Source organism: Saccopteryx leptura, chromosome 7, assembly GCF_036850995.1.
Source record: "Saccopteryx leptura isolate mSacLep1 chromosome 7, mSacLep1_pri_phased_curated, whole genome shotgun sequence".
Classification (NCBI taxonomy): domain Eukaryota; kingdom Metazoa; phylum Chordata; class Mammalia; order Chiroptera; family Emballonuridae; genus Saccopteryx; species Saccopteryx leptura.
In genome coordinates this window covers 61,128,322-61,135,843 of record NC_089509.1, presented here as the reverse complement: position 1 = coordinate 61,135,843, position 7,522 = coordinate 61,128,322, and the positions used below count along the sequence as shown (strand labels likewise).

At 37.7% G+C, this 7,522-nt stretch overlaps 1 protein-coding gene across 14 annotated transcripts in view; it reads left to right on the top strand.

Annotated features, from left to right (window-relative positions):
• Positions 1 to 142: 142 nt before the first annotated feature.
• The window catches only part of ATF2 (activating transcription factor 2), a 92,616-nt gene continuing 85,236 nt past the window's right edge, over positions 143 to 7,522 (top strand). For 11 of the 14 annotated variants that reach the window (XM_066346028.1, XM_066346023.1, XM_066346027.1 and 8 more), the window contains exon 1: positions 143 to 379. The gene's annotated coding sequence lies outside the window, so the exon portion shown is untranslated. Of the gene's footprint in view, positions 380 to 761; positions 940 to 7,522 lie in introns of those variants that run through there. The other 3 variants (XM_066346024.1, XM_066346017.1, XM_066346020.1) reach the window with 3 other exon arrangements.

The following is a 7,522-nucleotide window of genomic DNA, read 5'->3' as shown; positions in this document are numbered from 1 at the left end:
CCGCCCTTCGCGCTCTTTTTCCAATCATCAGCTAGTGAGTGTCCTTTGGTTTCCGCCCTCTTATCCCCGCCTTCCTGGAGTCCCGCCCCCTTTTCTTAAACCTGAAGGATCACCTGACCCGGAGGCACTCCGTAAAGAAGGCGAGAAGGGGCGTTTGCATGGAGAGAAGGGGCAACAGAAGAAAAGGGGGCGGTTCCAGGAGTGGGGCGGGGAGAAAGGTTGTCAATCCGATCTCGCGAGAGAGGACGGAAGCCTGTGGGAGCCCGTGGCCTTTAAAGTGCCGTTCAGCCCTTTCCTCCTAAGGGTAGTTTGTAAACACGGCTGAGCTCAGCCCCCCCCCCAGGCGACCGAAAGAAGCATGGATTAGTGACTTAGAAAGGTGAGTAGTGATGGGGACAGTGCCGCAGGACTGGATACTGTAGGGATACGGAGAAAGAAGGCACTAACATGGCGACGTCGTTCACCATAGTCCCCACCCCCCCGTTTCCCATCACCTCGGGCGCTCCTGCCTGGGTGCCTAGCCCTTGGGGCGGCTGTGACTGTGCTGCCACCTCAGCGGCCGCGCCGCGTCGGCTTCAGGAGCCCGGCCGGCCAGGCCGGACCGTTAGGTAGCTGGTGTTCGTTGTCCCGGCCCCTCCCCGCTCGCGCGCTTTCCTAACGAAGAGGGAAAAGGAATAACGGCTCCTCTTAGACCCCTCCCCCCGGTTTATCTCCTCTCGTCATTTCAGAGGTTCCTGGGCAACGCGTCGGGTATGGTCAGGGATCAGGGAGCTCCCCTTCAGTTCCTGGATTGAGCAGGAAGAGGGCTGGCTCTGGTCTCCCACCAGGACCCGGTGGCTGGAGACCGTGTATGTTACGGTGGCGGGGATGAAGATGGGGAGGCGCGTCTGAAAACAGGGTCAGGGTCTCTTGCTGCGGTAGAACAGGACGGAACAAATGGTATGGAGAACCTGGGAGTTGGACGTCTCGGCCTTTTCCGTCCTTTCTGCCCCTCACAGCCCCGCCGCCCCCTACTTTTTCCGGGTGGGGCGGGGCTGATATGTGGGTGCATATTGATTCGTGTATTTCCCCCCATATTTTGCCTCTGTGGGTGGACTGCAGAGCTTCTGTTGGGAAATAACCTGTGCTTTTTATTGATGCCCCAGGGACCGGAGCAGAGTGTGTGTGAGTGTGTGTGTGTGTGTGTGTGTGTGTATGTATGTGTGTGCTCGGGTTCTATGTTCGCTCGCTGAACCGACACAGGAAGAAGGGAGAGGCTAGACAAGCCGGGGACTGTGCCTCTAGGTAGTATAAAATTGTCTTCTCTTAATTGGGAGTCTTACAACAGGTGAAGCCAAGAGTAACACTACCGTGAATATGATTGAGTAAAAGGATTACTCCTGATGGACTTTAGGCCTATTGACTAATCCCTAAATTATAATGTGAAAGCATCAACTTTTTAGGAGTTTTAAATCGTGGAAACAGTAACAGTGCATACATTTCATTTATATATTTGAAATCAGAACAAAAACTGTACCTCTGAACACATTTGTTCTATTTGAAGAAATTTATAATCACTGGAATTGTCAATAATAGCCTTTCTAGGTATAATCTTTAACTATGTATCCTTGGTCCTTTGTACCAAAGCTATGGAGGTGAAAAGCTGGTTAAAAAAGTCAACCCTAGAAGTTCATATGCTTTGAAAGACACCATAGCAATTACATCACTTAATTAAATTTGTTACACTGACTTGAGAAATCCATTGTAAACACTTTTTTTCAAAATTACAGAAACAATGTAAAGTATGTTTTTAAAAAATAGATTCCTTTCTGCAGCTCAATAAACAGATTTAGGAAGTTCATGCATCTTTAAGGCCACCAATGATAGAGTTACAATTAAGAGTCCTGCCTGGTCTTTGTAATTATAAGAATCTTCCAAATTTATAGAGGTGTGCATGCTGCTTTCCTAAAATATGTTTAATCTTGCTTTGAGAAGATGCTAGTGTCATTTTTAATTATTTAAAAGTAGTTTGGTAATTTAGAATTTAGGTGCTTGTATTTTAATTGTCAGTGAGGAAATAGCTTCCAGGGACTTTTGTGTATGTGTTTTTAAGGTACATAATGTCTTCTGTACATCTGATTGTATTTATTGGAAGTTTTCTTTTACATCTGATTAGAGTGACAGGAGATCATGATATTATGATTTATTAAACATGTATCCAGACATTTCTGCATTTACTTTTATACTTGGGATATTCCTTTCATGTATTTAAACTAAGATAATAGTAGATGTGGTTATTACTATATGTCAGTTCTTTAATATTTTGCAGTGATGCTTTTTATTGTATTCAGGATTTGGAAGCTGTATGAATATCAAACTATTATAATATTTGTTGTGCATCAATGCCTACTATCTATAACTAGCATTAACTCTCAAGAAATCATCTACATTTTTTCTACCTAAATTTTTGTATTTTGGAAAAGTTGGGTTTTAATGATTTATATGTTCTCTGCTGGTATTTTAAATTGTTAGATCAAGTTTGTGAATCTTACTGTTTGTCACTCTGGGCAAATAATAGAATCTCTCATTTAATGAATATCAATAATTAGGTGTTCAAATTGTTCTTTTAAAAATCCATACATATAGTACTTGCTATGTTAGTCCCTGCAATTAAAATGAACTGTAGGCCTGACCTGTGGTGGCGCAGTGGATAAAGCATCGACCTGGAACGCTGAGGTCGCCAGTTCAAAACCCTGCACTTGTCTGGTCAAGGCACATATGGGAGTTGATGCTTCCTGATCCTCCCTCCTTTCTCTCTCTCTCTTAGTCTTTCTCCTCTCTAAAATTAATAATTAAATACATAAAGTGCTTTAAAAAAAGAATGAACTGTAAAAAACTAAATATTTGCATTGTCAAGTCAGTAGTTTAACTTAGTGATTCTGTGTTTATCCTATACTCACCCCTATTTTTTAAGGCTAAGAACTTATTTAAAATGATGAGGTAGTAGTGAGGGTATTTACCTATTTCTATATGGGGAAAACGCCACTAAGCATATTTCTTTTGTTCTTTCTTAAGCTCAGGATTAAAAAGTTAGAATAAGGGATAGTTTCATAGAAATATAAGCAAGTATATGGATCCTTAAAGCCAACTATAATTGGAATTATTTTACATATTGTAAATGTATATCATATATGTACATATATTCTCTATATGCTGTTTTTATTCTTAACAACCTCTTGAAACTGGTGCATTTAGTTACATTTTTAAGTACATTTAGTGATGCTTTTTTTTTCTTATTGGCATTTTGCAGTGGTAGTAAAGTAATTAAAACTTTTTTACAACAAGAAAGGATGTAAATAAACAATGTTTTGGAGAGAGGCCTATTCATCCACATCTGTATTGTATATCTTAGAGAGAGTGGTTCTCAACCATTTTTTTCTGTCTTAATATGTGAGGACTAGAAAACCCTATCAACAATGGTAGCAGCTTATTACCACAGAGTCTCAACAAGATTACTGAGAAAGACAGGGTGGGAATGATTGTAGTTAGCAAAAGCCATTTGGCCAAATGCCAAGTGCATTTTGGTTATTTTGGTAATATATGGTTACTTTCATGTATAATTAAGTTTATAAATATGTGCCCTTACTGTTCTTTAGTTTGCCTAACTAAACCTAAACCACTGATATTTCAATTTTATAGCTTTGTTTATTTCTAATTCTGCTGTTTAGGCCAGTGTGTTTCCTTTTGTTTATTGAACATTTGTTAGAATACTGTTATTAGAAGTCAGCTCCAACTGTTTTCATTATTTTTGTTGTCTTTTAACTTGTGCATATATATTATAGTTTTTACAGAATTATAATACAGTTTTATTTTACTTTTTTTCATCAAAATGGACCTATTGGGGTGCCAAAACCACCTGCGAGGTGCTGCCTGCTCCCCTGCACAACCCTCTGGCCCCAGCCTATTTGCTTTTATAACATTAGCATTTTCCCCATGTTATTTAACCTTTGTAACTTTTTTTTTGAGAGGGAGACAGACAGACAGGAAGGAAGAGAGATAAGCATCAACTCATAGTTGTATCACTTGAGTTGTTCATTGATTGCTTTTCATGCATACTGTGACCAGGGGGCTCAAGCTGAGCCAGTGACCTTGGGCTCAAGTCAGCAACCTTTGGGCTCAAGCCAGTGACTAGTGACCTTGCATTCAAGCTGAGGAGCCTACACTCAAGCCAGTGACCTCAGGGTTTCGAACCTGGGACCTCAGCACCCCAGGTCTATGCTCTAGCCACTGTGCCACCACCATAATATTTAATGGTTACATGACATTTACCAAATGACACATTAAAAAGTGTCCTCAGTTTAAGTACCCAACATGAAACTAGTTGTCTTTAGTTTTTGCATATTTTAACACTGAATTGAGGATCTCTGGTCATATATCTTTCTATGTATTTTGAATTATTTCCATAGTATACTAATCTCAAATGAAATTACTAGGTCAGAATATAACTGTTTCTTGCCAATTTTTTGCCTCCCCAAACATTTGAGCAAATTTGCACAAACAATATGAATGTACCAACATTGTCATAATATCACTAACTTAGGAGTTGTGCTTATTAATAAAGAAGTATTACTTAATTAGTAATTATTAGTAGAAATAAGTTGCATTACTTATTGGTTTGATTTACATAGTCGACCATATCAATCTCTATTTCTCTAACAGTGATCTATGTGCTGGGACAGATATTATATATTTCATATTTTATCATTTCATTGACTTTCTCTTAAGATTACTAAACTTTTTGACAGTCTAATAACAATAATTCTTAATTTTTATGTAGTTTTACATAGTTTACATGTTGGATGTCTTATTCTAGTTTGTTTTAATATAAGAGCTACTTGCAGCCCTAGACGGTTGGCTCAGTGGTAGAGCATGGGCCTGGCATATGGATGTCCCGGGTTCGATTCCTGGGCTGGGCACACAGGAAAAGCAACCATCTGCTTCTCCATTCCTCCCCCTCTTCCTTATTTCTCTCAACTCTCTTCCCCTCCGGCAGCCATGGCTAGGTTGGAACAAGTTGGCTCTGGGCGCTAAGAATGGCTCCATGGCCTCACCTTAGGCGATAAAATAGCTCTGTTGCTGAGCAATAGAGCAACAGCTCCAGATGGGCAGAGCATCATCCAATAGGGGGCTTGCCGGATAGATACCGGTTGGGGTGCATATGGGAGTCTGTCTCTCTGCCTCCCGCTTCTCACTTAAGGAAAAAATTCATAATGGCATTTTCATATAGGTAACCCTTAACATAAAGAATATGCATGTTATAGCCAAATTGAGTTATTGTTCCTCAGTATTGTTTTCGGTCATATCGTATGTAACCACTGTTTTAGGGTAGTTATTAGGAACCAGATTTTTATGGGTCTACCACTTAAATTATCTCTACCACTTTGAGCAAATACTATAACTTCTTTGTGCCTCTGTTTCCTTATCTTTAAGAATAATAATATTTAACTTCTAGCCTGTTGTGATAATTCAAATAATTAATGTATATACAGTGTTTAAAATAGTGTCAGGAATTTAATGAGTACTCAGTATATGGTGTGGTAATTATTATTGTTAAAGTTCATTCAGAAATAATAATCTTATCATGGCCCTTCTAGGCATGTGTATGATATACAATGCAAAAACCATCTATTTGGTAGCTTTGTCAGTATAGTTGGATTTCCCTAGGAATTTTTAATTTGTGGTAGAACTTACCACCTTAGAATTTTCAAAAATCCATGTAAGAGAATATCTCACATTTTGACCATATATGCCCCTTCTCTCCAAGTCAGATTCCTTCTATATACAGCTCATGAAATATGGCATATCTATATTTTGAGATAGTAGAATTGTCATATTATGATTTCCATAAAATCCAATTATTATTTTCTTCTGTTCTGCCAATCCCACTTATGAACATTTCAGAGAGACCTTTCATTTCTTCCTCACCATAGTGGAAGGGATGATTAAATTAAAATGCCATGTTTCTAGTCCTAGCCAGATAGCTCAGTTGGTTAATTTTCAACCTTTTTTGAGCTGCGGTACATTTTTTACATTTACAAAATCCTGGGGCACACCACCTACCAAAATGACACAAAATGACACTCTAACACAGTACATATTATACATATAGTTAATAATATAGTTTCTAAATGTATTTATACTCACACCTGACCATGTCTCACGGCACACTGGTTGAAAAACACTGGGTTAGAGCATCGTCCCAAAGTGCAGAGGTTGCGGTTTGATCCCTAGTCAGGGCACATACAGGAGCAGATCAGTGTTCCTGTCTCTCCTTCTCTTCTCTCTCTCTCTCTCTCTCTCTCTCTCTAAAATCAATACAATAAACATTTTTAAAATAAGTAAAATGCCACATTTCTAGAGGTAATTTATTTTTTACTAACTGTTCAACTAATATAACTACATGATCATTTCTCCACCTGTGTTGAGAGTCACTGGTGTCTTTTGTCGTTTGTAAGAAAGGATTTTAGTGATTGTTAAATACAGGTGTTTCTAATTAAGGATTATTTCTGTAATAATATCTCTTTCACTTACTGCAATTTTGAAATACTTTAAGAGGAAGAGAGTGAGCTTTACCAGTGTTGTAATGGGAATTGTACATAATTTATACCCTATTTTATTTGTGCATTCCTCATAATAAGAATTATTTATGTACCTCTTAATAGTAATGATGACTGTTAATTATATAGTACTTATGGAACTGTGAATTTGTCTTCTGTTTACTTTTACAAAAGACAAGTTTTTAGTAAGAAAAAAACAAATATATTTTATATATCTGCCTTGAGCAAAATAATGTACTGGACATTATTTCATATAACAGATATGATTACCAAATCTAAAATGGTGTTACTAGTAAAAACTTGCATTAGCACTGTTCATATTCATAACCATTAGGCTGTTTTAAGTTCTTGGTAATTATATATTTCTAATGTTCTGAGGTAATTTTAAACTATAAAACAAGAACTTGCTCACATTACTTTACCTAGTGATTAGAGGTCTGTGCATAAAAAAGTTCACTTTAAAAATGAAGTTTAACATAAAAATTGCACTGCTGGTTTTTATTAACGAATATTTTCAGATACAGGGCATCACTATTCAGATACTAATAATGTACTTTCATGAATAAAATATTGAGAAAAGTCTGTGATAATTCTTTTTTGTGTCCCATTAACTTTGAGGAATTTCCTCAAAACTCATAGTTTACTCATGGAAGTTGTAGTATGTATGATGGACACTTGTTACATCTGATATGAGTGGGGAAAAATTAAAAACTGCTTCTTTCCTCATTAGAGTTGGGCTTATATTTTTCTCATGTCTGAAGAGTTTGGTTTCATTATATTGGTGGACCAAATAACATTTATGTACCAAATAACATTTAGACTAGAGATTATTATAAAAAGAGTTAAACTACACTTGTTCTCGGTTTCTGGCTTTAAAAATAAAGGTGGTGATAAGATTAGGATTGATTAAGCATTGGGGAAATGTA